The following is a 23,147-nucleotide window of genomic DNA, read 5'->3' as shown; positions in this document are numbered from 1 at the left end:
CACAACGCCGCACACATAGAAACAGCAAAAACAAGGAGAAATGAAACTGGTTTCCCCAGTCTTAATTCTGGTGCTGCCACATAATTCTGCTATGGGGCAGCGTCAAAATCAATTGGTGTTGCAGCGGAACGCCCACCGCAATACCCATTGCCCACCCCTTTCAAGCTAAGTATAACGTGAAAGTGGGCCTTATTTACAAGGCAGTGTTTAGCCATGTTTAGTGGCTTAACACTGCCTTGTAAATAAGGCAAAGCCTATACCACCACCACAACGTCGTGAAAAGTGATGCTGGGAAGGCCATAGGGGCTTGTAAATATGCCCTACAGTATGTTGTGGTTGCATTCCCAGGCAGACACTAATGATTTCCATGGCTTCTTTCCATTTACACTGTCTTTAATCTTTTCATATTTCAATGGTCGTGATTTTAGTACTTTACAAAAGTGTAATTTCTCAGTCTTCCAAACAATTGTCCACAGCTGTCCACTACCTCTTAGACTCTTAAACCATTGCCCATCCTAAAATGGCAAATAAATCCCAAAAATAAGATTATTCTTCTGTGAGTACGTCTGTATTTTTTTCCATTTGAGCCGTGCTCTTCTACGTTCCTGCAATGCATCTGTCCTACCTTCTTCTTGCGAGAGTAACCACTAAAAGCTGACTGGGTTGGATTTAACAACTTATTTACGTATTTAAATAGTTAATTGAAGTAGTATTTCCTCGTATTTATATACACATACATATAAATACAAATATATGCACAAACATACACTCTTGTGCGTGTGTGTGGGTCTTTTATCGTAATCTGATGCACTTGCAATGGGTGACTCAATTGGTTTCCATGTTTAACTATTTCACACCGATCTACTCAATTTGTAAATTTCTATTTAATGTATTTAGCAAAGTTAGCTTTCCATAGATACAAGATCCTTGGCTTTACAATGAGATTTTCTTCCTTTTTGTCTCACCTCGAGTCAGACCTTATGGTGCAGACAAGCTCCCTGGTGTACTCTCATACTCATGTGGTTCACACTTTAAAATGTTTCATTTTGTGAGGAATGGATCACACAAGAAGCTCGGTGTAAACCTTGCACAAATACAGACAATTTACCACCTGTACCAGTAAATATTGCCCCATCAATTACACTCATCAAATCAAGTTAAAAAGAAACGTTATTGGGTTATTCCTAACCATAAAGTGCATTTCTTATATTCAAATATACATTTTTACACTGTATAAAATATCACTTTCTAGGAATACAATGAATCATTTGGTTATTCCTAACCATAAAGTGAATTTCTTATATTAGAATATTTATTTTTAAACTGTGTAAAATCTCACTTTCTAAAAATACAATGAATCATGACAATTGATTAAATTGATAAGAACCAACCTATTTCCCAGGTTTAACACATTTTTGCAATGATTATGTAGTGTTTAATAAATCATTGGGTTCTGAGTTGGCCTGTCTTTAATGTGAAATTACTTATGCAAATCCGCTTTTCGAGGAAGTTCGTTTACCAGTAAAAAAATATTCACACACCAGTTGAAAGAAGGCACCTCCCATCCAGCTGATGGCAGCTTGCCTACAGGTCCCCCGGAAGATGGATTTAAGACGGATCTTCCTTTGGACCGTTACTATTGGGCACGTGTACATGAGGTGATTTATTAATTCCGTTTTGTCTCTGCAGATTTTTTGAGTCATATCGAAGCAACAACATTTGTTAAAGCAGACCACATGACAGTGTAAATCATACACGAAACTATCTGAAACTTTTGAAAGTGAGCGCTAAACAAAACACAATAAAATGCTGATATTCTCCAAAAACACTGAACATACCCAACAAATGGTCAACATAACAATTGTAAAGATCAGTACGAATAAAAAAGTAGCATAAAATACAGAGAAAGCTCTGCTTGTTACCTAGTCTTCCATCATCCTGCAGCTGAATTTTCAGCATCTCCATGGGAGTGGTTATAATAACTTGACAGGTTCCTGCACCACATCTGCCAGCATCCCTTTGGATAGGGTCAACCCCTTACTGAGGAGAAAGAGAGAAGTCAGACAATGGCAAGAAAAGGGCACAGCAAATATAAAGACATAAAGAAGAATAGCCAGCAGAGAGCTGGCACTGCTATTGCACAGTTTAGTGACCTGTAATGCAGCATCTTCCTCACAACAAAAGTGCATTGAGGGATTGCCATAGATTTGCAAAGGTGTACTCTTTTTCTTTCCATTTGCAAATCATCCAGATGATCACAGAGGGAAACATTATACTTTCCATTGTGAATGCCTATTGACAAGAACTCTGTTTATGCCTGAGTATCTATGGACACACCTGATAAATGAAAAATGTGAGGCATAAAAGATGTCCAGAATCTTTATAGGCACCTATTTTGTTGATACATGAACCATGTAGGCAATAAATGCTTGGGGAATTGGGTTATTGTTATAGCCGAATAAGTACTTTGGCCAAAGATTTGAACACGCAATGGCAAAGCCAATAGGTCTCGTCGTCTTTTGGGCTTTTGGCTTTGCCAATGTCTTTTGTCAATGAAGTACAGCATCAGTAAGTTGCTGTGCAGCATGGCCAAAATAAATATTAATAAAACGCAAAAGCATGTGCAGGCAAGATGATGGGTGAGAGCATCACTGATGCACCTATAAAATGCCAGGTAGTTGCCCTTTATTTTTTCTTTACTGATTTGTGATGGATCAGTACATTTGAAAAAACAGAAGACACAACACAAAAGCACTTTCTTTAAGGCAACGATGCCAGCAGCATTTTGCTGCGTGGTCCCCACTACCCCTCCTAAAGAACAACAAAATAAAATTAAACATGTTGAAAGATTGTGGGCATGGGGGTCAACAGGCAGGTGGAAGCAACAGGAAGTCAGGGTGGGAGAGGTAAAACCAGCATGTAATGAAGAGCAACATGGGGCAGGGAGAAGCACACAAGCAAGAAAGCAATACAGAGTGTGCAGGAGGAAGGATATTTGGTTTTGGTGAAGCACATATGACACCATGAACGTAAGAGACACAGCAACCAAGAGCTCTAGGAGCAAGTATTTGGTGGGGAAAAGCACCTGAGGGAAAGAGCTGAAAAACACATTCACACTTAAGCAAAAATAAAATGGTAGTTCCCTAAAAGAGTGCAGTGGAAGGATGAAAGCAAGCCAATCAGAGAGATAGTTAAGAGCTTATGCTCTAGCAGATTGACAGCACAAGATGGAGAAGCTGAATATGGAAAGCCAGTAAATAGGAGGCAAGCAAATGAGACTGACAAAGCCAGGGGGTCTGTAAACCCCCTTTAAGTTTTTGGTAAGCCGACAACAGGTCTTTTGAAAACTACCTCAACCTAAAAATTAGAAATTTCTTCACATTTGACTAAGCAGACTAATTTTTGTAGTAAAACCACTTTTGTCAAAATGCTCACACCTTGGTTAGAACCACACAGATTGGAGAGAGCAATATGAAGTGGTGGCCAGGGCTTGGGAGGAGAAGTGCACAGGGAAGACATTTGAGAAAACAAAACAAAACATATGCACTTGTGGAGTGCTTAAGCAACAAGCGTTGGCAAAGCTAATAGGTTTTGCCTTTCAATGGTGTTACCTGAACTTTTGGCTATGCCAACAGCTTTTGCTCATGCTGATCTACATCTGCAAAATGAAAAACAATGGGCCTGATTTGGATGGTGGTTGATAAGTTACCGACTGATATCCTTGATTTTAGCTCCAACCGGCATATTTCAATGACAGCGGTCGGAGTCCAAACCGGCCAGTCAATCCAGCTGGGATCTCAAGGAGCCCGTCGGCTAGTCGGAAACCTCACATAATCCCTTTAGGACAGTGTTTCCGACGTCGGGATTATGATGTCAGTTTCTGACAGGCTTTCCACGTCGGGCTTACCAACATGGAAAGCCTGTCGGAAAGCACTTTGGGAGACCCTAACAGGCCCCCTTCTTCCCTGGGTCTACGGTTGAGGGTCTGGGGGGGGCATCTATGGTGAAACTCCAAATTCTCCATGGGAGCTTGTGCTGCGGTCCGTGTCTGACTGCCACACAAGCTCCCATAGAGAAATGGGAGTTTGCGACAGCATCATAATTGTGGTTTTAGACCGCCGACCAGAGGTCGTCGTTTCTGCAACCGCAGAGATGTCGGTTGGAGGCAACTGCGACCAACATCATAATGAGGTCCAATGTGAGTTTGCTGATGCCGAACAGCATTCATAAAATACAATGAGCAGTGGCAGAATAAATAGGTTTCTGTTTAATGTGTTGACACATGCCTCAATGGAACATTAGCGAGAGACACGTAAAAGGGGCCGGGAAGAACCATGTAGTTGCAGTTCAATGCAAGTACTGAAGTGTAGGTGGAAGGATTTGCCCAGATATTGTTAGAAGGTGAGAGGTGAATCCTCCACCGGGCTGACCCGAGACATAGCTCACAAAGTCTCTAGTAGCTAGTTGAAGAAAGCCAATGATTGAAAAGAGTGCACCCACGGGCATTGATGTCAAAACCCAAACCTATGTATGTTTAATAATGAATACACACACGTGTTCAAGCATCCACACATATGCCTCGCAACATTGTGGTGGCCCTAGCATAATGATGTCTACACATACATGCACCACTAGACATGTGCATAATCAAGACGCAGCTGCCATTTCGTCTTTATTTACTGCTCTAAGAAAGAAGCAGCTCGGCAGTTAATTGTCACTTCTGGCAGAAGGAATTCTGATATACAACTATTACAATGAGTTGAAGGTTCCTAGGGGACACTTTACCAACTTTTTTAGTTGTTCCTGTTTGCTTTGCTGCAAAGAGCCCAAAAAGCCGTGTGCCAGGGCATTTTCAAGTTCGCCAATGTTTTCAGCCACTCTAAACGTGCTCTGAGGGTTGGGGTGTGTGTGTGGGAGTGTTAGGTTAAACACCAGTATCCTCCCACATCTAACACTAAAATCTGATTTGAAGCAAGCAATGTACTCACAACAAACCCAGAGACATGATTCTGGTAGGAAAAAAGCAGGATCTTTCACCAACCAGGCAGAGGATAAAAACAAAATTGTCCTAGCATCCTCTTCTCTCCTTTTAAAGTGCACCCCAAGTGTTACATGTGGCTCAACAGACCTATCAATCAGGATTTGACACTTTGTTGTCCCAGAATGCCCACAGCCTTCACTATGCATATTCTATGAAGTTAAGAGGAGTCATCTCTGCCCATTCAGGTCAGCCTATTGTTTGCTCCTGGGAGACATTTTACACATATTTTACACATATTCTGGGGCTTGAACAGATGCTTATGCTAATTAGTCGTCTGACATTTTAGGTAGGTAAAGGGTAACCTTCTAAAAGTTACTTTTCCTAAATAATTATATAAAATCTGACTTCCCCATTGAATTTGGTTGTCAATAACTGTTAAAAATAGTGGTTCAAATATTTTCCTATCTGGACTATTGCTGAGATACAGCTAGTATTTTAATTCATATTCTAGTTATCTACATAGGACAGATAGGCCTGCCACAGTGAAAATAGCATTTATTGCTTTGTCACTGCAGGGACATTCTAAATGTCCCATTTTAAATACCATATACCCTACCTTGTGTGCTATAAGGGTTACATATAATAAGGGTGATTCATGAAAATTTAAGAGGGAACTTTTTACCTGTCAAAAACATTAATTTCAATAGGTCACGCTGCAGGTGTGGCACTGCAGTAGTTGGGCTATAATGATAGGCCTGTAACCATGTTTTCTTTATCACACTAGTGGATGGCACAGTAAGTGCTAGAGTCCTGCTTTCTCCCTTTATCACAATACTTCAATCTTTCTCTTCCTGCTTCTTTCCTCCATTTGCGTTTTCTCTCTCTTGCTCTGGGTGAAAGGCTGGTGATGAAAACTATGTTCTGGTCCCCAAAGATGCGTCACAGTGGGCCCCACCTGCACCTACTTGCACTACTGTCACTACAGTAGTGCAAGTAGGTGCTAAGCGCTAGGAGGCCTCAGGGTAGCTAAGCGCTAAATAAATATAATTTCATTCATTCATTCACAGTAATATTGAGTCTGGGGAAAATGGTTAAAGCATTTTAAAATACATAGTTAGATATGTAATTCTTTGGCTATTGTTTCTGATAGGCAGGAAAGATCCTCATTGAACAGTGCAAGCTTGAATATCTGGCACCATCTAAATTGCTGTACCATGCCAGCCAATCTTTTCTTTTACAGGCCTCCCTGTAGTTTTTCTATTTGTCACAGTTTTGGGGATCCTGATCCTGAGGGAGCCTTCTTTCTGCTGTTCTGCTGCTCCTCATGGATACCTTTTAGGGTGCTCTGAGGTGAGGAGACCCTCCATGTAGTCTGCAGAAGGCAACTCCCTTAATCTCCCTCTGCACAGGCCCTGGCTGGTGAAAGTCATTACTGTTTTGTAGATTCAACACTCGGGGAAGCTGTCTGCTGGCCTCATCAAGTCTATTAGGCCCAGTGGAAAAACAAGAACCTCTTTTTGATTTGTTGTGTGTTTTTTAAATGTTTGTGAACATCATTTGCATGCTTCCAATATTGATTGTGCACATTGAAATGATTTTGCACAGGAGATGTTTAACAATCTATAGTGGTGCACCTTTCCTCAGGGTTATTAATAGCTCATTATGTACATCTCTGTGTTTGTATGCTTTGAATTTGCATGGTTGAGAATGGATTCCAATCACAGAGAAAAAGGACAGTTCATTGCTCACGTCTTTTTCCTCTCCAGCTTCCTTTATCTCTAGGATCTGTATGAGGGGAAAAAAGGTATTCAAGAGCAGGTGCTTGATTGTTGTAGGAGAACAGCTGCACATAGGCAGTGGAGTGATCATCACTATGCATTCTTGGAAGAGGACAGGGCACTGATTGGGAGTGGGCTGTCCTCCAATTGCTTGGTTATGGAATGATAAACTAGAGCTTCTACAATGTTTATCAGACAACTTCTCTGACACAGATCTGCACTGACTAAGCCTTAATTCCACAATCTGGAGATAAGTACTGCACCATTTCAACCTAGGGACTCATTACAATGAGACCCGGAAAGCCTCTTACTGCAGGTAGGAGGCTTTCCGAGTCACACCGTGAGTTTCACTTTTGACCGCCGCATTACAATACAGGTGGTCGAAAGGGAAACCGGACGGTGATTCTGGCTGGATTACGACGGGCTCAAGTAGCCCATTGGCCAGTTGAGGCCTGACCATAATCTCAATGGATGGCGTTTCTGCTGTCGAGAATACGATATCGGTTTCTGACAGGCTTTCCATGTCGGGCTTTCCGATATGGAAAGCCTTCTCCTTATGGGCTCCGGTTGGGGGCTGAGGTTAATCCCTGCAATGTGTACAGGCACATTAAGTTGCCCACCACGCGGTGCTGTGATGAACAGATTCTCCCATTTCTCAATGGGAACTTGTTATACGGCCACAGCACAAGCTCCCATAGAGAAATGGGAGTATGTGACCGCACCATGAAAATCCAACACTAGACCACTTCCCAGCGAGATTTCTGAATGTGGGCGGTCGTGGATGGTCACTACAGCTTGCGTTAAGAAACCTTCTTTTCGTATTGAGGAAGTAGCCGCTCAAGTAGAACTTCTACTCGAGTGGCAGAAAGAAGCAGCGCCCTCTTGCACTCGGTAGAGATGCTGCTCGCACTGTTTTCATAGCATGGGAAATACACCCAGCACTAAATATCAGTGCCAACGGTGCAATACAACCCACTCTGCCACTCGCGGAACTCCACGTAGCTTGGCGGAGTCTCTTTGTCACTTTGTGGAGTTCAGCGGAACTCAGCCGAGGCTTAATTGCGATGTTCTATCCAGTCGAAAGAGTTGAGATAAGCAGGAATTGTACCTTGAAGATCTCTTTATTTCTCACCAGAGATTGGAAAATGGCTGCATTAAGAATGTATATTTATAACGGCAGTTTTGCTGCGTCATGACTGTACCTGGTGAGCACACTCCCTCCCTGCACCTACTTTGAATGCTTTCTTTTTCTGTGCCCCCACTTTGCCAGGTTTTTGGTGCTTGTGATCTAGCGAGACCAAAACGGTTTTGCTGTGACCAGTGTGCCTGCTGGCTAACACACCACTTACTGTGAGTCTGGACTGCAGACTACCCCCCTTCATCAGTAAGGATGGTTCTTCATGAGTGAGGAACCACTTATATGAAGCTAGGGCCTCATATTGATGGGATGTATCTATTTTAAAGAGCTGACATCATCTAACAGTAAACAGGTGTTAGAATTGTTATCCTTGGGGTGGTCTTTTCCCCAATGTTTGGCTTTTGCCTCCCATTTTTGCTGATTCTTTTTGTTGGCCTTAGGACTCTGAGAACTTTACCACTAGTGACCAGTACTAAAGTGCATGTGCTTCTCCCCTTAACATGATAACATTGTTGTGTACCTGATTGGCATATTGGTTGTACTGGTAAGTCCCTTGTAAAGTGGTATACCATATACCAGGACCTGTACTTTAAATGCTACTAGTGGGCTGCAGCATTGATTGTGTCACAAACAGAAGCAGCCTTTCAAACCTGTCTTATGCCTACCACCGCATTGCCTGTGTGTGCAGTTTACTGCCACTTCAACTTGGCATTTAAAACTACTTGTAAAGCCTTAAACTTCCCTTCTATTACATATAAGCCACCACTAAGGTAGGCCCTAGGTAACCCTAAGGGTGATATTTAAGTAAAGGCTAGGACATGTACATTTCTGTTTTGCATGTCCTTCTAGTGACAAACAGCCTATTTCGTTTTTCACTACTGTGAGGCTTACCCCTCTCATAGACCAGCATTGGTAATTCCTTAATATACTTTTAAGCTGTGATTCCTGATCAGAGAAAAGTCGTTTTTTCCTCTTTGATAAGTTTGGAATGTTAATGATAAATCCTCCTTACTGGTGAAGTTGAATTTAACATTACTGTTTTAGAAATTACCCTTTTATAAAGTGGACATTTCTCTGTATTTACTGTCCTTTGTGCCCTACAGCCTGACTCCAATACACATCTGGCCTGGGTAACACCTACACTTTGTGCATTCCCTCTAGACAGCCACAAACACAGGAAGGGCTAGGTCTGACAGAAGACTCATATGAATTCATCTGTGTTCTGATAGCCTTTCTGGGCAGTAAAGGGGAGAGGTGGCTCACACTTACATTTGAAAAGGCTACGTCCTGTCCTCACACAAAGCACTGATTTACCCCCCAGGGTTACCTGGCAGACTGGACTGTGTTGAAAGGGATCCTTGTGCACTTCAGAGTGTTCCTGTGAAGTCACCCCCTATATCAGTTCACTGACAAAATATCGACTACCAAACTATCTACATATAAAAATATTGATTCAAATATATCAATTTTAAAAATATTGACAACGTATACTTATAATGAAAATTACAAAAATATCATTTTTACTTGTATAGTTGTCTAAAACATCGATTTATTTATTATTTTTTTATATATATATATATATATATATATATATATATATATATATATATATAGGTAAATATTAAGCATTAATTAAATTAAATAATAATACTAATATAATGAAAATTATTGTTTTGAAAATATAACCATTATTATTCAAAAAAGTTAAACATATACATTAATATACATATTTTATTTACATATATCCAATGCACAAATATTACTACATTATTATTTTCAATGTATATATTTTGGAATACCTTTTTAAATGTAATAATACAAAAAAATATATATATTCACTTAAAAAACCATAGGTTTCACACAAGTTATAGTTAGCTGTACATTTCACTCGTAAAAAACCAATGAAATTCTACGTTATAGTTAGATCAGGTAACTATAACTCGCGCCCCCGCAATGCACTGCTGATGACGTCACATATTACATCACTTATGACATGGTCAGTGACATCACTCATGACATCAATGATGACATCTGAAATGACACATTGTGCATTGCGGTCGCGCAAGTTATAGTTACCTGATCTAACTATAACGTGGAATTTCATTGGTTTTTTACGAGTGAAATGTACAGCTAACTATAACTTGTGTGAAACCTATGGTTTTTTAAGTGAATTTGCAAGGTTTTTTAAATGCTAATTCCTAACTATAACGTGTGTGAAACCTATGGTTTTTTCAGTGAATTTGTACGTTTTTTTAAATGCTAAGTTATGTATTTATTTTTAATTTTTGCGCGCATTTCGTACCGTGCACGCCTCTCCATTTTTTACAAAATATCAATTGTTTTTTTCTCCCTTGGGGGTCCTTAGATTTATATATTAAATGTGATTCTTAATTCTATTTTTATTTTTTTATTTTTTTTTTTTACCGTACGCGTACGGTAAGCTTACCGTACGTGCACTCCGATTTTTTTTTTAAATTATTAAATTTATTTTTCATACTTTTTGGTCCTTCGTGAACCCCCTGACGAACGCTAGGGGGTCTGCAACTCTCTTCGTTGCCCCCTTTTCATGTTATCAACCTTTGTTTTTCAGTGCGAGAGACAGAAAATGGCGGCCGATACTTTCTGATTTCGACCGATTCGAATGTTTACAGTCATGTAACCACCAATCAGAATTGAGCTCGCGCACGGCACCGTACGCGTACGGTAAGCTTACCGTAAGCGCACGGAGCGCGCTTACAGGTATATATATTGATTTAAATGCTATTTTCTCAGGACCTACTGAACAGATTTACACCAGACCTGCAAAAGGCACATCCCTGACCTGAGGACTACCTCTCTGCCCAATTTCAAGTAATTCTGTTCAGCCGTTCGGGCTGTAGCTCGGACTAAAGGTCCTATGGGAAAATGCATGGGGAAAACGTGTTTTGGGACCCCCCTTTTTTCTCAGCCCCCGCTTGACGAATCCCCCCGAGACTTTCAGTAGGAGCGGAGCGTAGCGCCCCATTAGTTTTGAAAAATTCGCGAGGATTCGTCAACCGGCGCCAAAGTTATTCCAAATAGAATGTTGCGGATTTCCTATGGAAACACGGTCCTAACTATAACTATCTACTGGCGACCGCCAGTAGAAATATATATATATATATATAAATATATATATATATATATATATATAAATATATAATCTCAAACTGCCTCCTACCGAAGTTCAAGCCCTTTGAGGGGTGGCGCGAAGCCGGTGGAGAAAACCGGTAATCCAATATTCCACAAAACGGAGTTCCATACGCGCTCGTGGACCAAAAACACACCAAATTTACCAGAGTAAAGTAACCATGAGGGGGTTTATTAACTCCATAAATAATAATAAACCCCCTCATGGTTACTTTACTCTGGTAAATTTGGTGTGTTTTTGCTGATGACATATGTGTCTTTATGAAAAAAAAATATTTGTAATATATGTATAGCTAAAATTTAATGGAAGAAGACATGGGCAAATAAGTGTCTAAATACAGTATTAGCATCAGCAGAGGATTGCGGTCGCGTGAGTTATAGTTGCCTGCACTAACTATAACGGGGGAATTTCAATGGTCTTTTATCAGTAAAATGTCCGCTAACTATAACTTGTGTGAAACCTATGGTTTTTTCAGTGAATTTGCAAGGTTTTTTAAATGCTAATTCCTAACTATAACGTGTGTGAAACCTATGGTTTTTTCAGTGAATATATATATATATATATATATATATATATATATATATATATATATATATATATTACCTACTGGCGGTCGCCAGTAGGTAGTTATAGTTAGGACCACGTTTCCATAGGAAAACCTCAACATTCTATTTTGAATAACTTTGGCGCCGGTCGACGAATCCTCGCGAATTTCTCAAAATAGGTGGGGCGCTACGCTCCGCTCCTACCCTGAAAGTCTCGGGGGGATCCGTCAAGCGGGGGCTGAGATAAAAGGGGGGTCCCAAAACGCGTTTTCCCCATGCATTTTTCCATAGGACCTTTAGAACGAGCTACAGCCCGAACGGCTGAACAGAATTACTCAAAATTTGGCAGAGAGGTAGTCCCTAGGTCAAGGAAGTGCCTTTTGTAGGTTTGGTGTAAATCTGTTCAGTAGATTCTGAGAAAATAGCCTTTAAATCAATATATATATCTGAGCCCGCTTACGGTACGCTTACCGTACGCTTACGGTAAGCGTACGGCGGCGTGCGCGAGCGCGATTCTGATTGGCTGTTAGATCTTAGTAAACATTCGAATCGGCCGAAACCAGGAAGCGGCGGCCGCCATTTTGTGTATTTCACTCTGAAAAAAAAGAGTGAAAACAAGGAAAGGGGGCAATGAGGAGAGTTACAGACCCCCTAACATTTGTAAGGGGGTCAAAGAAGGACAGAAAAGTTCAAAGAAAACATTTATTGATTTTAAAAAAAATCGCGGGGTACGCGTACGGTAAGCTTACGGTAAGCTTACCGTACGCGTACGGTATAAAAAAAAAATAAAAAAAGAAATGAAAATCAGATTTAAGAGTTTAGAAATTAGGGAGCTTTAAAAAGAGCTGTTGTGTTTATGAAGTCATTTTTTTAGTGGTACCTACAAGTAAGTACCGATGCAGAGTCTAAGGTTCAAGAGGAAGACTCTGTTCCCTTCATCATTGAAGTGCACACCATCTCCTCTATAAATGTCTTGCATGTCGTAACGCAAGTTGTTGTGGTAAATGGAACCCATACCATAGTCACGGAGGAAAGCAGAAACAGATTTGTTGACGTGCTTTCTTGCTTTGTCAATCTGTGGACAGAAATGATTGGACCAGTTCCATTTTTGCCTTTGGCATATGTTGGAAAACACAAAGGCAGTTTTAGGGAAAAGTGAAAACAGTTGTGCAAAGGTGTCCTTCATAAGCATTTCCAGACCTACCCCAGTCAAAGTGCCTAGGTCATTGCCACCACAGTGCACTATTATGAGGTCAGGGTGTTGGATTTGAATGAAGGATTTCACCAATGGCATCAATTGGTGCCACTTTAACCCTCTCTGACCAATCCATTTAATGTCTACATTTGGCAAAGCAAGGTCTCTCACCATATCTGTTTTCTCTGCATACTTTTCACTCCAGAAGACATAGCTGTGCCCTACAATCCACACTGTGAACATCTTCAAAGGAGAACTGGATGCACTCAGGAGGTGTCTTTCAGTAGAATGGCAATATGAAAAGAAAGACAGTTTGGAAATGGAGGCATACATATTTTTTTAAAACAAAAAGAACTGATTGGCTGTTTCATACCATTCTAGAATAAAAACTAGGCTGTATGTGAAAATTAATAGAAGCATGTTTTGTATTGGTACAAAAAAATGTGTAACCAAAGAACAGTACTATGGATTTGCTGTTAGGTTTGAAAAGTCAAGCACTCTTGCTCTGTGGAATTGAAACATTGTGTGTCGAACTTCTGACCTAACTGCACACAGCAGTGTTCCATGAGCTGTTGCTATGGTAGCAGGCAGAAGTCAAGTTGGGGGAAGGGTACTAGGCAGAAGTCAAGTTGGGGGAAGGGTACTTTTGGAAAAGGGTTGGTTTTCAACCAATAGAAATGTGTGATTACATTTGAAAAAAAGGGGGAAGCACTGAGATTTGAAACTTACATGTATATGTGTGGAAAAATAGAGGGAAAGTTTGCCATTATCTGGTTCTGCTGAGAGGAGAGAGGTGAACACAACAGAGATCCTGGCTCTGATAATCTGCTGTTTGAGTGTCACATTTCTTTCACAACTAACTAATTTTAAAGGTGAGTTTACAGTTTGAGAGGGTATGTATGTGGTAACTTAAGAAATGAATAATAGAAATGGGAATTGTTTTTGTTGTAGTTACACATGGTGGTTTCATAATGTGTCAGTCTGTAAAAAGTGATTTACACTTGCCCCGAAAAAAAAAGAGCAGTAAGTGTGCTTTCAAAATGGCAAAGAAATTTCGTTTTGGGACTAATGTGAAAACATGACTCTGTGTGCATAGAAGAATTATAGGCAGAGATTTATTGCGTCTTGCTCTGGTGATTTCACAGTTGCATTAGATGGAAAGGGGGAGCGAATTTTTGGGGGAAGAAGCAGAGGCTTAGCACACACCCATGTGCTTGCCACGTATAGTCATGCACAGTATTTAGAAGCGAGTGGGGTTTTCAGGTTTAAGCCTGTAATGCAAATACATTCAGCATCACTAAGGCTGGTTGCCCTTGCTGGAGTGTAGGCAGTCACAGAGAATACACATGGTGGTGGTCTGAAAAAAAAACAGCTTGGACATGTGCAATTAAATACATTTTAAAAAAAGGTTTCATATGGTGTCATAATGTGTCAGTCTGTAAAAGTGATTTACACTTGCCCCGAAAAAAAAAAGAGCAGTAAGTGTGCTTTCAAATTGGCAAAGAAATTTCGTTTTGGGACTAATGTGAAAACATGACTCTGTGTGCATAGAAGAATTATAGGCAGAGATTTATTGCGTCTTGCTCTGGTGATTTCACAGTTGCATTAGATGGAAAGGGGGAGCGAATTTTTGGGGGAAGAAGCAGAGTCTTAGCACACACCCATGTGCTTGCCATGTATAGTCATGCACAGTATTTAGAAGCGAGTGGGGTTTTCAGGTTTAAGTCTGTAATGCAAATACATTCAGCATCACTAAGGCTGGTTGCCCTTGCTGGAGTGTAGGCAGTCACAGAGAATGCACATGGTGGTGGTCTGAAAAAAAAACAGCTTGGACATGTGCAATTAAATACATTTTAAAAAAAGGTTTCATAATGTGTCAGTCTGTAAAAGTGATTTTCACTTGGCCCGAAAAAAAAAGAGCAGTAAGTGTGCTTTAAAAATGGCAAAGAAATTTCGTTTTGGGACTAATGTGAAAACATGACTCTGTGTGCATAGAGGAATTATAGGCCGAGATTTAATGTGTCTTGCTCTGGTGATTTCACAGTTGCATTAGATCGAAAGGGGGAGTGAATTTTTGGGGGAAGAAGCATAGTCTTAGCACACACCCATGTGCTTGCCATGTATAGTCATGCACAGTATTTAGAAGCGAGTGGGGTTTTCAGGTTTAAGTCTGTAATGCAAATACATTCAGCATCACTAAGGCTGGTTGCCCTTGCTGGAGTGTAGGCAGTCACAGAGAATACACATGGTGGTGGTCTGAAAAAACAGCTTGGACATGTGCATTTAAAAAAATCAAAAAAAGTGGTTTCATAATGTGTCAGTCTGTAAAAGTGATTTCCAATTGTAAAAAGTGTTTTTCACTTGGCCCGAAAAAAAAAGAGCAGTAAGTGTGCTTTCAAAATGGCAAAGAAATTTCGTTTTGGGACTAATGTGAAAACATGACTCTGTGTGCATAGAGGAATTATAGGCAGAGATTTAATGCGTCTTGCTCTGGTGATTTCACAGTTGCATTAGATGGAAAGGGGGAGCGAATTTTTGGGGGAAGAAGCAGAGTCTTAGCACACACCCATGTGCTTGCCGTGTATAGTCATGCACAGTATTTAGAAGCCAGTGGGGTTTTCAGGTTTAAGTCTGTAATGCAAATACATTCAGCATCACTAAGGCTGGTTGCCCTTGCTGGAGTGTAGGCAGTCACAGAGAATACACATGGTGGTGGTCTGAAAAAAAAAACGCTTGGACATGTGCAATTAAATACATTTTAAAAAAAGGTTTCATAATGTGTCAGTCTGTAAAAGTGATTTTCACTTGGCCCGAAAAAAAAAGAGCAGTAAGTGTGCTTTCAAAATGGCAAAGAAATTTCGTTTTGGGACTAATGTGAAAACATGACTCTGTGTGCATAGAGGAATTATAGGCAGAGATTTATTGCGTCTTGCTCTGGTGATTTCACAGTTGCATTAGATGGAAAGGGGGAGCGAATTTTTGGGGGAAGAAGCATGAAATCAGATGTATTTTGGAGTTATTTGAGATATAATATTGTGATTATACTTCTGAAACAAACATATCAGACGGTATTTTAAAGAAATAAGTATTGGTATTAGATGATATTTTTTTACAATATTATGCATTTCTATAATGTAAAGTTTAAGTAAAAAAAGAATCAGGGCTTTTTTAATACAATCTTTGTGATTGGTTTTTTTTTTTGCCCGCTGTAAAATGATGAATGCAATTGCTTTCACAATTTATAGTGAAATGCAATATATTCTGAAAACAGCAAAAATAAGGCAAAAATATTTTTGGGTAAAAAATGTAAATATGTGTACTGTATTATAAAATGTTTAAAAAATATTAATACTTTTTTCTTTTTTTCCAGATAGATTTAGAAAATTTTCGAAAACTACAAACATTTTTAAAACTATTTTTTAAAAAAAGAAATGAATAAATATTTTTTCAGTGAGTATGGTAAGTCAATAATAATAATTGTAGTCTCTCAAGGACAATGTAATGTGATAAATGATTTTTAGTGTTTTTTTAAAAAAATGAAAAAAGGTACGCGCACCGTACGCGTACGGTAAAAAAAAATAAAAAAAAGTTTTTAAAAACATTTGTAAAAAAAAGATGAAAGATAAGGTTGGCTCTTAAAAGAACCGTTGTGTTCATGCAGGGACAGAGGAAAGGAAGCATGGGAAAATCATTCAAAGCTACAAATGTGCTGATCTATTTTGTTGTTCACTAGGGAAACACTGGTCTCCCTATGGCAAATTAGACCTTTACAAAATGTGCAATCAACCTTCCGAAATCGAAGGTTCATTTCCAGAGGGCCAGCAAAAGGAGATTCTCCCCCCACAGATGAAGGGCTCACCTGACCTGCAGAAGAAGGAGTAAGCCCTGCAGATGATGGTCCAGGCTGAGCTGCTGTGGATGTACTGGCTCGTCTTTCTGAAGAGTTACCTCCAAAAAGATGACCATGTGTCCTTCCGTGTACATCCTGGAGGTGCCTCTTCATGGTGTGATTCCCAAAGGAATACTTCCTGTTAGGATTACCTCTAGAAAGTACACGCTTACACAGACAGCAAGTAACTAAGGGTGCATTCACCTTTTGCTGGCCTTCTGGAAAAGTAAAATAATCCCAAACATAAGAAGGCTTTTGTTTCCTCGATCTCTGCCTCAAGACAGTGCTGCTGGTGCTAGGCTCACTCTCAGAAGAGCTCTGCTGTTCTGCCATCGTATCCCAAAGACAAACCAGCTCCTTCTCCCAAGGGATCACAAGCAGAAATGAGGGGAATGGGTGTGGTGTAGGAGAGTTCTAGAACTGAAAGTAGTTTCAACCAATCAAAAGTTGTGTTTCATGATCACATGACCTACCGTACGCTTACGGTACGCTTACGGTACGCTTACGGCAAAAAGTACGCATGCGCGTAAAAAAGACACGCGCTTCCGCGCATGCGCATAACAGTCACTCCCCGGCACTTCCGCGTAACGTGCGCGTGTGGCGTAAGCGCGCACGCGTCCCACGCGCAGTTCGCGCGGCTACGCAAAGTGCGTAACTATACGCAAGCAGCGTAGATAGATGACGGACGTTGCGTAAACCGTACGCTTACCGTGAGCTTACGGTACGCGTACTATAAAAAAAAAAAAAATAAAAAAAAAAACTGGAAATAAATTTTACATGTTTATTTTAAAAAATATATTAAAAAAAAAATATTTAAGGATTTTTAAAATTTAAGCATAGTCTTTATAAAAGGTAAGAAAAATAAATTAAAAATATGTTTGAAAAAAATGAAGAATAAAAAAAAAATTAGCATTTAAAAAACCTTGCAAATTCACTGAAAAAACCATGGGTTTCACACACGTTATAGTTAGGAATTAGCATTTAAAAAACCATAGAAATTCAGTGAAAAAACCATAGGTTTCACACATGTTATAGTTAGCTGGACATTTTACTCGTAAAAAACCAATGAAATTGCCCCGTTATAGTTAGTTCAGCTAACTATAACTCGCGCGCCCGCAATGCACTGCTGATGACGTCACATATTACATCACTCATGACATGGTCAGTGACATCACTCATGACATCACTGATGACATCTCAAATGACATCACTGATGACATCACTGATGACATCATCCAGTGAATGTGTGTTTTTCTGAAAATTAAATATGTTTTAAATATGTATATCTCAAGGTCGATGGAAGAATAAATGGGTATATAAGTGTCTAAATGGATGATTTGTTTTTGAAAAATTGATTGTGTAACTGACTGATTAAGTGTATCATAGTGAATACATGGCTTAGTGAGTAATGTTTAAATATGTAAATATCTGTATCAGTCTCTCAGTTTGTGTATAAGTGGCTGCATGGGTTGGTGAGTAGCTACATGGGTGTCTATATAGGTTATTAGTTGTTTTTTTGAGTATCAGTCTGAGTGTCTGTATGGTTCGGTGGGGGGTATTACGTAGTGCATAGGTGCATGAATGAGTGACTCACTGTTTGTATGTGTTGAAGACAGCATGTGTGCAGGACTGTATGGGTGGATGAGTGTGTGTATGGGTGTGTTAGTGAGTGAATGACTGTCTCAATAGTGTCTTCAGGAGTAACTACATATGTTTTAAACTAGTATATGTAACTATTGGTGTATATATGTGAGTATATGTGAGAGGGAGAGATTGAAAGAGTTCCTGTATGAATAAGTATGTGTTTCTATAAGTGATTGTTTAAAAGACTAAGTATGTGTAAGTTTCCGTAGAAGTAAGTGTGGTGGTGTGTGTATAACTGTATATGCAGGTGAATGTATGTTTGATTCTTTATTAGCATGAGTGACTATGTGTGTGAGTAACTCTATGGATGAGTGGCATTATGTAACAGGATGTATAGGTGTATGAGTACATATGATGAGTGAGTACATGTATGAGTGACTGTATAGGACTGTTGGTGAATGAGTGGATGTGTATGTGGATCTTAGAATTACTGAAGAGGTTGTTGTAACTGGTATTGGTATGTCCATTGTTTTGAAAATTTTAGTCTCTATTTTTGAATGTATGTATCAAAGCTTATATTAAGGTGAGAGGAGGTCTGCCACTCTATCACAAGGATGATGTCATCAGTGATGTCATCAGTGATGTCATTTGAGATGTCATCAGTGATGTCATGAGTGATGTCACTGACCATGTCATGAGTGATGTAATATGTGACGTCATCAGCAGTGCATTGCGGGCGCGCGAGTTATAGTTAGCTGAACTAACTATAACGGGGCAATTTCATTGGTTTTTTACGAGTAAAATGTCCAGCTAACTATAACATGTGTGAAACCTATGGTTTTTTCACTGAATTTCTATGGTTTTTTAAATGCTAATTCCTAACTATAACGTGTGTGAAACCCATGGTTTTTTCAGTGAATATATATATATCCAATAACATGAACTATACAAATATAAAGTAAACTACAACAATGTCAATACTATTCCCACTACAACTTATAAATAGTAGACAAAGTGCCACTACAGTCAATGCAACATTAGAGAAAGTGTTGGATTGTGGAGGGGTGATATTTACTATTCCCACTCCACTCAGTACTTCAGTAGGGAAAGTGTTGGATTATGAAGGTGCAACAGTAAGGAAAGTCTTGGACTGTAGAGGGGTAAAATGTACTATTCCCACTCCAGCCAATGCAACAGTAGGGAAAGTGTTGGATTGTAGTGGGGTAAAATTTACTGTTCCCACTCCACTCAGTACTACAGTAGGGAAAGTGATGGATTGCAGAGGGCTAACATTTACTATTCCCACACCAGTCAATACAACAGTAGTGAAAGTGTGGGATTGTGGAGGGGTACAATTTACAATTCCCACTCCAATCAGTGCAACAGTAGAGAAAGTGTTGGATAGCGGAGGGGTAAAATTTACTATTTCCCACTCCAGCCAATGCAACAGTAGGGAAAGTGTGGGATTGTGGAGGGGTAAAATGTACAATTCCCACTATAATCAGTACAACAGTAGGGAAAGTGTTGGATAGCGTTGGGGTAACATGTACTATTCCCACTCCAGCCAATGCAACAGTAGGGAAAGTGTTAGATTTAGGAGGGGTAACATTTACTATTCCCACTACAGTCAATGCAACTGTGGAGAAAGTGCTGGATTGTGGAGGGGTAACATTTACTATTCCCATTCCACTCAGTATTATAGTGGGGAAAGTGTTGTATTCTGGAGGGGTCACATTTACTATTCCCACTCCAAAGAGTGCAACAGTAGGGAAAGTGTTGTATTGCTGAGGGGTGAAATTTACTATTCCCACTCCATTCAATATAACAGTAGGGAAAGTGTTGTATTGCGGAGGGGGAAAATTTACAATTCACACTCCATTCAGTGCAACAGTAGGGAAAGTGAAAGGAAAACATTTAGCATTCCCACTGCAATCAGTACTACCGTAGAAACAAAAAAATTCTCTGCAAAACAATAAAATAATTTCAAAAACAAAATAATTCAAAAATGTAAGTATAAAAAAAAAATTCATATAAAAAATATTTGAAATAAATACATATTATAGTTAATTAATTACACTATTAACATTAACCAACAAACTATAAATAATTAAACATTATTTAATAAACCTACATTTACTCTCAACAATATACCCCTACAAAATATACAACACACTCCTAAAATGTACTAAAAAATGAAATAAACAATAACCATAATAAATAGCAATTTTAATACTTATTATCTAACCTTATTCAAATTTAATTTACTTCCTGCCATATACCCCAAAACACCCAAATCCACACCTAAAATGTTAGTTAAAAAAATGTAATTACACACTTGACATAATTAATTATAAATTATATAATTATCATTAAATAAAATATTAATATTAATGACTCAGAATTAATCTACTTACCAGCCAGTACCGCTATAAACCCCACAACCCACACATAAAATGTAATAAAAACAAATAATTACACTAGTAACATAATTAAAAAATAATATTAAATAAAAATCATTAATCTATTATAATAACATTACTTCCCACCCTGTGCCCCGAAACACCCACAACCCCGACGGTACAAAAATAAAAATAAATTATTTGAATTATATTTAATAACTACAAAAAAATTACAAATACATTAAAATCCATGTATTTCCATTTAAAATGTGATCTTCATTTCTACTGTGAACATATTTAGTTAGCTTGAGTATTGTGTATTTATACAAACTCACAACCCTGGCTGGACATTCACATATGTATTGCAAATGGCAATGCACAGATTCTTCAGTGACCTAGACAGAGTAGGGCACTGATCAAAGGAATCAAGCTAGAAACATAGCAGTTACCCTTATTTCCCCCAAACCAGCACCTTAGTTTTACTTTTATTCAGTTTAAGAAAGTCGCTTTGCCTCCAGGTCCAGACAGGCCTTTTATTCCATTTGTAATTTCCCCTGTGGGCTGGCGTGCTTGGAGGCCGCAGTTTAAAACCCACTGACTCTCTTGATGCCTCTGTCACTGTTGTGGGTCCTTTTTGTAGTAACTTCAGAAGTGCAGTTTGTGAATAGTGAAGGGAGAACACTTTTGTGGGTCGGTGGATGTCCGTCCGTAAACCTCTCCTTAAACCCGACTAACTCCTTCATAAACCCAACCAATTTTGTGGTACGTATACTCCTTTTCTAGACACTCCTCTTGGTTGGTCCCTTATTTACTACTAAGTATTACTATATACTAAATGTACATATGTTAGGATCGCCGCATAGAAACTATACAAGAGTTGCATTTGAAGAGATTTACACTTGTAGGTTTCTGGATTGCATTTTGTAGTAAATAAGTAGTACTACTGTAGATCTACTTTATGTACTAGATAATTCAGTTTGTGAACTGTGCCCACAGTTTTGCAAGGAAATTCTGAGTTTGCATATTGACTTAGATTGCAAATTGTGGCTTACTCCAATCGGATTCCATCACAGGTGGCCAGCTGGTGTTAGCCGATCCCAATGCCTGTGATCATATTTAAATAGAGTACTTTTTTTAAATGAGGCCTATTTTCCTTAGAAGAAAATGGACTTGCAGTTAAGAAAAAATGATACTTTAAAAATAAAATGTTTAAGAATGGACCAAACTTAATTTTTTCACTCCCAAAGTAAAAGGGGTACTGTTAGAAACGGGGTAGCGTGGTGCAGAGCGGGTGGGCCAAACTCCAGGGGAAATGTGTAAAGCATCCACGCAGCACACACAGGCGACACACGAGGCACACTACAAAAAGAGACACACCAGTTTAGGTGAAAAACAGTATGTGTATTGTAAAATAAACACATCAGAAGGGAATCACAGGTGCAGATAAACTGTGCCAGCCGGCACCAGGTAATAATTCACAGGGGGAGACTATTTACAGGGCAGGGCCAATCGGGCCGCTGCCAGAACCATCATGAGTCCACGAATAAATGAAAGTCCATCAGCAATGTCTCACCGGCCGTACCTACTGGAGAGAAGACATGCACTTGGCATAAATCACTTTAGGCATTTATCAAGGTAGGCCTAAACATAAAACCAGCCACGTAGGCATTAGGGAAAAACATTAGGCATAGAGACATTAGCATAGGGCATATGCATGTGAGCACCGAGGCATCATCATTATGAAAGCATTAGGCGTACCCAACTTGGCTCAGGCAAAAACCTAGAAATAACTCTTAGGCATAGAAACACAATTATGCAGCCTACCAGCTTACGTCACCTTGGGCCTAAACTCCTGAGGCATAAAAGCAAAATCATAAGCCGTCAGTCATGAGGCATCGGTCACATTGGGCATAACATAACCTTGGGCATAACCTTAAGCATATAAGTACATTATACTTCATACCCACACAAGTACCTTGGGCCTCTCCTCAATGTCAACATCAGGCCTACCAACAGTGTAAGGCATCAGGCACAGAATAAAAACATTAGACACAAATCCCATTAACAGTGGGTATAACATTAGCGTAAGTCAGAGCATGCCTAAACAGGTGCATGGGGCATTTCCTTAGGCGTAAAAGCACATTATGCATTTTATCAGCATACATGAAACATGAGGCAGGCCAACATGGTGCAGAAAACACATAATGCCAAACATCAGTAGTGCGTCATGGGAATACCACCTGGGTGTATAACCCACCATGCGTCCCAAACCATATGCCCCTCGTGGCTGCTGCCCACTGTCCAGCGGGACAGTTGTGGAAATTAAATGCAGCGCTGTCCATGGGATGCAGGACTAAGAGTCCTGGGGGCTGGAAAACAGTTGTAGCACTTCAGGAGGCGCTAGACAGCAAGCAGAGCACAGTCAATGCAAATATAGCACTCTGGCAGCACAGCGCTGCAGGACCCACG

General features: G+C 39.6%; 1 pseudogene; it reads right to left on the bottom strand.

The window, feature by feature from the left end:
* The window catches only part of LOC146871922 (mitochondrial glutamate carrier 1-like), a 274,210-nt pseudogene that overhangs the window by 128,354 nt on the left and 122,709 nt on the right, over positions 1 to 23,147 (bottom strand).

This window comes from Triturus cristatus, chromosome 1_1 (genome assembly GCF_964204655.1).
Source record: "Triturus cristatus chromosome 1_1, aTriCri1.1, whole genome shotgun sequence".
Classification (NCBI taxonomy): Eukaryota; Metazoa; Chordata; class Amphibia; order Caudata; family Salamandridae; genus Triturus; species Triturus cristatus.
The sequence above is the reverse complement of the archived record's forward strand: the minus strand, read 5'-3'. Positions and strand labels throughout refer to the sequence as shown.